Here is an 8,842-nt window from a genome sequence, read left to right on the forward strand (position 1 = left end):
CAGCCATCTTGTCCGTCAATACACTGCAAATGGCTGTTGCAGTCTGAACCCCACCCTAAGCGAGCTTTCTGATTAGAGCTTCACGTCACAGAACGGTTTAGGGGGAAGCAAGTGTGTTACTGAAGAGGCACTAAGTTTTATCTGATGTCTCATAGTTGCCAGGACTAACATTCCAGAACACCCCCTACTGCTGTTCCTGCCCCTCGAAAAAGATCGTTTTCTCTTACCAGTTTTGTAACTCTCATTCTGCCCATATCCACCTATGCACCAATTCCTTAGATGCCTTGGGGGGGGGGCGGGTTGAGGTTGTATTTGAAGAGCACATGTGTGTTCCTCAGCCCTAACCACCTCAATAATTGCTGAGCCCCACTCCTTTTTTGGTGCACATGCCGCATGATCAGGCCACTGCTGTCTTTGTGCATGTTCAGCAATGTGGGTCAGTTTAGTGAACATCTCTGACTCAGCCTCAGAAGAAGGACGCATTCAAGGATTTGCTCCAGATCCTCAGACCAATGAATGATAATGAACACAGATAGGCAGTAGGGTTAAATACATTCTACAGAATTTTAGATGAATTTGTAACTGTTTTCAATGTCAGGGACTCCCCCAAAGAACACACAAAGAGTGATTCCGCACACGTTGGATAATGCACTTTCAATGCACTTTATCAATTGTTTGAGGTGGATTTTTTGTTCCGCACACGAAAAAATCTGTTCCAAATTATCTATAACAAGGATTGGAAGTGCATTATCCAACGTGTGCAGAATCACTCAAGATATCATCTGGTGACGATGCTAAGAATCCTCTGCCAGCACACCTCATAAGCGGTTCCCCCCATGGAAGGTTTGCTGGCCTTGGGAACATGCAAGCTTGGCAAATGTTGGGAGTGACAGAAGGGCCCCTCCCACCTGGAACTGAATGCGCTGGCTCTGAGGGACAAGGCAGCAGGTTCTGTCAGCCAGCGCCTGACTCACCTGTGCACAGAGTTGTCAAAAATGCCATCTCCAACATAAGCTATGGCATATCATGCCCCCGTCCCCACACAGAAGTAGTTCCCTTGGTAGGGCACCAGTGGGAACCCGGCTCAAGGACACTTTTTCACAAGCCAGCTAGTCAAGGAGACTTGTGCTCAAACGCCTGCCACTTCAGCTAACTTCCCATTTCCAGCAGCCAGTTAATTGACAGGCTATTTCAACCTGTTCATGTGGATTCACAGAGACAGGCAGCCATCAGAAGCCACGGCCAGGCTGGTGAAAGATCCATTGAGACTTCTGATCTGCTGGGGAAATTTTGCTTGTTCACCCACAGAGGCTTTTTTCAGGGGGGCGGGGGTGGGGGCGGGTTCAGGAGCTGGCTCCCAGCTGGTCACCTAGAAGTCAGGCTTTTATTATCTCCCATCTTGGAAATATTGATGCCTCTCAGACTTGCTGAGATGCAGCAAGTTTAGGTTACTGGTGGACAGAAGCCCCATTATGTTCACTTGGGCTGCAGAGAAAAAGGGCAAAGCCAAGCTCTTTCTCCTCTCCCTGTTGCAGTGCAGAGATTGCAGTGCTTCTGTCGCTGCCCAGCTTGGAGGGAGAGAAGGGAGAGGAGCTCTCCCCTTTCCCTTTTGCAGCTTTTCTGTGCAGCTGTTTTGCTGAGGGTGGTAGTGATGGCCAGAAGCTGAGAGTTGGCTTCTGACCAATGGGAAGCTGCAACTGTATTCAGGGCTCTCAAGTTGCTTGGTGCAATCTGAACATATCCCTGATTGCCTCACAATCTGATCAGGAGGGTCTAAACCAGATAATTTTGTGTGCCAAACAGGTTTGCTGAGAAATTAGTCTGATCCCAGTCTCAAGGCTTTAGTAGCTCTAACCTCAATCCCCTGGGGAAGAATCTTCCCCCAGAGGAACCACAGGGTCACTCGCTGCCTAGCTCCAGCTGCTCCAGGTGAGAAGTACTATGCAGTCTTCATCAGTGAGGCCTGATGTCCTTGACAGCAACCCCTGGCTTTGGAGCCCGTCAGGATGGGTTTGCTTCACCATCCTGCTTGAGCTCATTTCCCTTCTGTTCAGGGACATCATTCCTTCTATAGCACTGACCGTTCAGATTGCCCGTGGAGGATTGAGAAATCAGTGACTGTAACCCACTGAACTCCAATTCTGTCTCTGCAGGCAGCATTTTCTCTGCCAGGGTCTAGCCCAGATACTTTTTTTCTTGTAGAGAGCAGTCCTATTGTTGTTGCTGCTGTTATTTTTCCAGTCTTCTTGAATGCTTATTTTCTCTTACAATTTATATCTGCAGTAGCTGCTGGTAGCATTAATGGGACTCGGCTGTGTCCAGGAGAAGCTTCCTGCATTATTGGTTACAACACTTAATGCAGAACTGGAAAAATGGAGAGCAAGCCCATAAAAAGAGGCACATCATTGTTCAGGATTTCCCCCAGTAATCCCATCACAACCTGTTGTTTGGACTCTTATCCACTAGCACTGATCTTCCCACAAAGCCCTGGCCCACCATTTGAATGTGTGGCACAGCATGGAACCCTATCCAGTCCCTCTGTGGTTTGCAGGTACTGAACCAACGATCTTAACACACACACCCAAAATCTGCCATCTATTAGCTTCTTATATTACCATTTATGACTTTCAAAGTTAAGTGAGAATTTAATGTAAGCAGAGCGAGGTAGTCCTACCAACAGCTGTTTAAGCCAGAAAAAGACGGTCTGCAGAAATTCCAAAAGCCCTTGCTGGAATGCGCTACTGACTTTAAAGGTCGCAAGCAGCCAGCTGTGGAGGAAGCACTCCTATCCCAGCTCTGGCTGTGGTTACTCCCTTCCAATCAGCCTGTGCCGGAACTGGCTGATCTGGCAGCAGCAAGAGGAAGCTGAGCGGACGAGATGAGACGCCTAGAGAAAGAACCTCTGCCGGGGGGGGGGGGCGGGGGGGAATTCTCCCTCTTCTCGCTGACAGAGGTTCCTTCTCACTACGTTTCCCGTAGAAAAGTGCAGGAGTGTCCTCTTCTAGTTTGGCTCTAAGAGGTAAAGATTAAATTTCTGGCCTTTGGCTTCATTGTAAACATAACACCTTTACATGGGGGTTCAGGCAGATTTTGAGGGAACTTGGGCTCCTGCCAAATCTCGATCCAAATCAATGAAGGAAGGGAGTCATAGTTTCAAAATGCATATTAATTTTGTGCTCCATGTAGTCCATATAGCATGTTCAGTGTTCTAAGCTATTTACATACATTAACTTGTATGGCAGTTTACTATTATCACCCCCGTATTGCAGTGGGTAGTTGAGAGGGTCACAAGGTTTGCCAAGTTTCACCAGCCAAGGTGAGATTGGAACGAGAGACCTCCTAGATCACTGCTCATTCTTTTAACTTTATCAGGTTTCAGACGGAGTACAAATGTTAATTCCTGCCTTGCTGAAACTGGAAAGTAACAACAAGTTGCAGGAAAGTACGAGCTCCTGCCCCTTCCAGGCCAAAAGGAAATGAAAGACAGCTGAATATCTGGATATTTATTTGAATGGAACCTCAAAAATCTTTTGGTGATGTTTACGTTTCATCTATCACATTTGTTACCAAAGTCTGGAATGCATAATCTGAGTCTTCAAATCAAAACTCCGTTAACGGCTGAATGGCTACTATGCAACATGACCAAGAGAATGTGTACGTGGGCTCGATAAAAACACGAGGACCTTTGTCTGAGGAGCAACATTGCTGCTTCTGATGATATTAAGAAGTCATTCAGGCATGAGTTAGACCAATGGCCAGTCGAACTCATTTCTAGCTACCCTATCTGGCAGTATCTTCCCAGGTTCTCCTCCCAGCCCTGACAACTGAGATCCTTCGAATAGAGATCTCTGGGGCTGAACTCGGTTCATGCAAAGCATGTGCTTTGCCACATTCTGGCCTTTCTTTGTATGGCTTCTCTTGTGTAGATGCTGGATGCAGATGTCATGTGTGGTTTTGAATTAAGTTGACTTTGTGTTTGCAGGGCTTAGTCATCATCATTCAGATGTAGTATTTCAAACCATGTTTTGCAACAGGTGTGACGTGGAAATGCAGCACAGTGAAACCGAAAGAAAGATAAGGTCTTTATTTACCTTTTTCTAAGTATCCACTTCCTCTTTTCTGGTTACTTTCTTGATAAAAATACCAAAAAAAAAATCCTCTCAAACCAACATAAATATCATATGTAAAACTACATATATTACATCAGAAGTACAAAGTTGTTATAATTACCAACAGATAATTTAGCTATCCCCCTATAATAATTAATAAGAGGAGGCTCAAATGTAACGAGTAATTAACAAATAATAGAAAATAACTTGTTGAATTTATTATAGTCCTAGATTTCACAATTCAATAACATCATAAAAACGGGCCATTTCTGAACAAACAAGTTCTCTCTAATAAGCAGCCCGGTAGTTTGTACACTATTGATTTTGATATTGTACACTCTTGTCATATTTTAAAAGAATTATTCTGATATAGGGGGACCAAAAGTTGCTCCCACGTAGAGGTTTTGGTCCACAAACACACACAACTGCAGCATGGTTGGGGTTTGTTTCTTGCTTCCCCTTGACATCACCACGTGGTTGTCCTCGTTTTGTATTTTTTCTGGCCTGGCTGCATTTTCTCCCAAACCTGAAAAGATCACACCAAAGCCCTCACAGGTATTTCTGATGCCCCCCCCACCCCTCTTACACCCACAGGCATTTTGTTGACTTTTAAAGATCAATAGGAGGTATACGGTTACAGCGTTATATAACTACAGCTATTTACTTACTAGTGATTTTTTAAAAGCTGGCAAAAAGTTTACCAGTGGTGGGCAGGGGGGATTACAGAGGCATTGTTGAATACCCGTGTATGGACCCTCCGCTGATCACACTGAGAATACAATTGAAAGTTGTACCCGTGTGGAAGTGATCCCAGGACCTTTTCTGCACAGAAAGGTGTTTTTTTTTTGGTCAGTTCTGGCCCCATAAAGCTTAATTTCATCCCCTGATTTCTGCACACATTATTTTTAGCCTTCATTTTCATTTCAGGATTCTGTTTTCCCCATTTCCCCCTGGTTATTTTGAGACTACTTTTACCTCAATTTTTTTTAAAAAAGCCAATTGTGAGTTGCCCTTGTTCCTTGTGCAGAATTTGGGTGTGTGTGTGTGTGTGTGTTTGTCCTGCCCATTCCCATCTACGTCCACTCTACTTTCTGATAATTGGCTGTTCACTATAGTCAAACCTCCCTCCTTTCACCTTCCTTCCCCCTCCTGGTTTCAGTTTTTTAATCATCAATCCCATAATGCTATAATGATCTAACACTGTAATAATAGGTGGAGCAGGTTCTCTGAAGCCCCAGCTTTCATTTTAAAAAAAGTAAGACTCTAGCCAGTTTGGTGTAGTGATTAAGAGTGATGGGACTCTAATCTGGAGAGCCGGGTTTGATTCCCCACTCCTCTGCTTGAAGCCCGCTGGCTGACCTTGAGTCAGTCACAGCTCTCTCAGAGCTCTCTCAGCCCCACCCACCTCACAGGGTTTTTGTTGTGAGGATAATAATAACACACTTTGTAAACCGCTCTGAGTGAGTGTTAAGTTGTCCTGAAGGGCAGTATATAAGTTGAATGTTGTTGTTATAGCCCCTTCCTTGTGGAGGTATAAGGAAAAAGGCATATCTCAGCAACAGAAAGGGCTAGGCATTACTATTACATCTACTATTTTCTAGACATCTACTATCACGATGTTAGGTCGTTATAACATTATGAAATTGATTTTTAACAAAAAAAAAATTCCAAAGTCCTGTGAGAGGAGACTTAAGCATGAGCTAAAAAGTAAAAAGGGGGGGGGTGTTGTGATGCCCACCAATGAGGCCACCAGTGATGGCAGCCCCCTTGTGTGACCATCCTGATTATTCAGGGCACATGAGAATGAAAACAAACCTACTCCACGGGTGTTTAAATGCAGAGGGAGGGCAGGCTTACAGCAGAACGGTTCCCAACCCGATTTCAGTGCTTGCTGATTGAATGTTAATAAAAGTTGAGAGTGTGGGAAAAACCCCAGCCTTATAGCCATCAATTGTAACTTTGGTGGTGGGTAGCTGATTTTGAACAATTTCCAAATGCTTATATTTCACAGCTTTATCCAAATAGTTCAATAAGACTTGTAAAGAAACATTAGTGATTTTATAGCTGGTTTTACAAACATACACACACACACACAAGCTCACATCAGTACCAGATTCCAAAAACACAAAAATGTACACTAAAATGACTGTATAGCTCCCCACATCACCAACATCATTTTCCAGTTTGTGTATCAATTTCAGCTCATCAGTGGTAAGATCCCATTGATAGTATGATTTTTAACCCAGCCTCTTGGATACACGTGTGCAAATGCATTCCCATATTTCTGTAAGATCCCATTTCAAGAATGCTGCAGTCCTGGTTTTTAAACTCCACAGTGGTGTGGAATGGCAAGTGACACAATACATTAATAAAAGTGATTCTGCCTCTAGAAAATTCCATCAGCAATTTGGAGTTCATGGCATGGCTCAGGGCAGAAGTTACTTTAGGTACAGCCAGCCGGGGAATTTGAGTATCATCTGTAGATACTGCCATATGTTTACATCTGCTCTGAGAATGGCATTTGGGCACAGAATACAGATTTGTGTTGTATTAAATAAGAACCATTTTTGATCATGAGCTCAGCAGGTGTTTTGCAGACATCATAAGAACCTGGCCCAGGCTTTGTTATAAAAAATCTGTAGGTAGCTCTGGGCGAACTGCTTACAGAACTGAAGCATGGGGGAGCTGTAGGACCCAGCTAGGGTCAGCTAGCAAAGATCCAGGATGCCATAGAGGTTATCATGGCACTGCATTATTTAAAATGAAATTGCAATCAAGCCATTGAGGAATGCTGTAAAAACCAAACCCATTGCTTAGCCTGGCAACGATTAGGAGAGGTTTTCCACGTCTTTATGAAATGGAATTCCAAGAGGTGCAGGAGTCTGTGGGCACATGGAAGTTAGTGTGCATGGATCATGACCCCGTGTGGAATCTAGTGGACCCGGAACTGAGTCTGGACAGATATTTTTAGGTTGGGTAGCATTCTTTTCAGTAGTTCATTAATATGCAGAGAGATTCTGTGACTATTTATTACAAATAGATGGTGTAAATTGCTTTGGGCAAAGAAAACTAGTGTATAAGACCATCCTTACACCATTTCTTAAATGCTCTGATGGTATGTAATCGAGCATATGATTTTCTCAGCAATAAGCACGTTCCCATCCACACACCCTTGTCGCTGGATAACACAGTTCCCTCTTTATCGGGAAGTGTCAGCACTGGTCAGGGGCAAGCTCACTTGCCATTTCGTTAGGACTGAATTATGCATGCTAAGCAGGGGGACCTGCTCTGCCTCCCGTGTGTAGGATCTTGTGGCGCTCGTGTTGCACATGCAGAGCCCAGAATAACACACCATTCATCCATTCTAAAGAAGGAATCTGTGACTCTCAAAGGCTTAGCTCCTGGAAATCTTGTTGCTCTCTAAGGTGCCACTGGAATCAAATCCTGATGTTCTTCTGCAGACCAACACGGCTGCCCCCCCCCCCCCAAAAAAACACCATTGATGCAAAGTGGCTAAGTTCAGTTTAATTCATTTCTCCACTGAAGAGTCACAATATATACCATTTGGGGTGTTCTGGATCATGCCCCCGCCCCATGTAAAGGTGGGACATAATTTTCAGGAGGGATATAAATTCAGAATCTTTTGCCTCACAAAAAGACTTGACATGAAGGGGGAGTTTCCTTGGGGCTGGTTTGAGGGATTTTGCTGCCTTAGCAAATTTGCAGTTCCTGAACAGCACAAGCTCTTTTCATGGAAAATAACCGCCAGCATTCTGAGATGTAATTGGTTTTTTTTTAATTCCTTTCATAGCAAATATATAACATTTATTAATTCATTGAAAGCAGTCATACCTCTGTGGCAGAATGCTTGTTAAAGGGACTTAAAAGTTGCTCTCTGTTCATGCAGACAAAAAGTGCTCCTCTTGCGTTTCATGGGCTTTTAACCCCCACTTTTCAGGTTTTGCTCTCTATGTGTGTAGTTTGCTGACTGAGGACTCCCTTCATGCATCTTATGAAACGGACTGTAGTCATGAAAGCTTCTGCCACAATAATTGTGTTCATCTTTAAGGTTGCACAACAGCAAGATTCAGGTCTAGTAGCAATTGAAAGACCAATTAGATTTCCAGGGTATGAGCGTTTGAGAGACAAACTCCCTTTATCAGATATTATCTTCATGGAAGGTTGCACAAGACTCCTTTTCGAAGTCTACCACGGCTACCCCATCTGCAATTTATCTCTGGAACAAATTACTTTGGTTTGTGTTGAGATTTCATCAGGACTGAGCTGGGAGAAAAGTGCCTCTGAATATGCCCTTCGTGGCCTGGGGCTGCATAGGGGAGGACCATCTCCTCCCATATCTTTCCGTGTATCGACCGCAGTCTTCAGGGCTGGGGTGGCCCACCTGCATCAACCATAGCCCAGGCTTTTTACATCCTGGCATGAACTCCCTGCTGGGGTGAGGGGAACCCGATCATGGGGAATATTTAGGAGGCACTGCAAGGCCTGTTTGTCTGCCAGAACTTTCGATGGGCTGTGAATAGCTTGCACCTTTGGAGGGGGGGGGTGGTATTGGGGGTTTGTGATTTTATTTTGGTTTCAACTTGTAATGCTTAATTATTACAGTAAGCCTCTTTGTGCCAAGAAAGAAGGAGGGGTAAAATATTTTAATTGATAAATAAATTTTTGCACACTTTTGTGCTGCCATTGTCCCTTCATTTCCTCCACCACCATAC

General features: G+C 44.2%; 1 protein-coding gene across 1 annotated transcript in view; it reads left to right on the top strand.

Moving 5' to 3' along the window:
* The window catches only part of NALF2 (NALCN channel auxiliary factor 2), a 118,312-nt gene extending 110,724 nt beyond the window's left edge, over positions 1-7,588 (top strand). Inside the window, exon 4 of the mRNA XM_054996430.1 lies at positions 3,373-7,588. The gene's annotated coding sequence lies outside the window, so the exon portion shown is untranslated. The remainder of the gene's footprint in view (positions 1-3,372) is intronic.
* Positions 7,589-8,842: the final 1,254 nt, after the last annotated feature.

This window comes from Eublepharis macularius, chromosome 13 (assembly GCF_028583425.1).
Source record: "Eublepharis macularius isolate TG4126 chromosome 13, MPM_Emac_v1.0, whole genome shotgun sequence".
Taxonomy (NCBI): Eukaryota; Metazoa; Chordata; class Lepidosauria; order Squamata; family Eublepharidae; genus Eublepharis; species Eublepharis macularius.